Source organism: Hyla sarda, chromosome 10, assembly GCF_029499605.1.
Source record: "Hyla sarda isolate aHylSar1 chromosome 10, aHylSar1.hap1, whole genome shotgun sequence".
NCBI lineage: Eukaryota > Metazoa > Chordata > Amphibia > Anura > Hylidae > Hyla > Hyla sarda.
In genome coordinates this window covers 114413272-114414124 of record NC_079198.1, presented here as the reverse complement: position 1 = coordinate 114414124, position 853 = coordinate 114413272, and the positions used below count along the sequence as shown (strand labels likewise).

Here is an 853-nt window from a genome sequence, read left to right as displayed (position 1 = left end):
CTCAGTGATATCTGTGCCCCCCCTTCAGTGATATCTGTGCCCCCCCTTCAGTGATATCTGTGCCCCCCCCCTTCAGTGATATCTGTGCCCCCCCTTCAGTGATATCTGTGCCCCCCCCCCCTCAGTGATATCTGTGCCCCCCCTTCAGTGATATCTGTGCCCCCCCTCAGTGATATCTGTGCCCCCCCTCAGTGATATCTGTGCCCCCCCTCAGTGATATCTGTGCCCCCCCTCAGTGATATCTGTGCCCCCTCCCCCGGTGCCCCCTCCTCTCCCCGGCCATGCTGTCAGTACTATCACCCCCTCCCCCTCCTCCGGTCTCCTCCCTCGGAGCCGCCGCGCTCTGTACCCTCCTCCGGGCTGCCCATTCTGCAGGCACCGAGTACCCGGGAGCGGTGAGTACCGAGCTGTGTGCTGGGGACGCGGCGCTGGAGCCTGGCACTGCCCGCTTCCCATTGTTCTGCCGGGCGGTGCCAGGAAAGCGGCTCCATCCGCCGGGCATCAGTGTACAGACCGTAGGATGCCAGGGCTGCCGGAGTGGGGGGTGTCCGCGGGGATGGTGCAGACCTCCGTGCCCGGGGACCTGATGCCACCTGTAAGGGCTGAGAATCCGGGGAGATGACAGGAGATGGGCCCGGAGGATGGCAGCGGCTGGGATGTACATGTATATAAGCATATATGTGTGTAAATATGTGAGGAAATGTGCCTGTGTGTGTATATATGTGTGTGTATGTGTGTGTGTATATATGTGTGTGTATATATGTGTGTGTGTATGTATATATGTGTGTGTATATATGTGTGTGTATATATGTGTGTGTATATATGTGTGTGTGTATGTATATATGTGTGTGTA

General features: G+C 57.3%; 1 protein-coding gene across 4 annotated transcripts in view; it reads left to right on the top strand.

Annotated features, from left to right (window-relative positions):
* Positions 1–277: 277 nt before the first annotated feature.
* LOC130293366 (CMP-N-acetylneuraminate-beta-galactosamide-alpha-2,3-sialyltransferase 4-like) overlaps positions 278–853 on the top strand; it is a 180264-nt gene continuing 179688 nt past the window's right edge. For all 4 annotated transcript variants that reach the window (XM_056541967.1, XM_056541966.1, XM_056541968.1 and 1 more), the window contains exon 1: positions 278–395. The gene's annotated coding sequence lies outside the window, so the exon portion shown is untranslated. The remainder of the gene's footprint in view (positions 396–853) is intronic.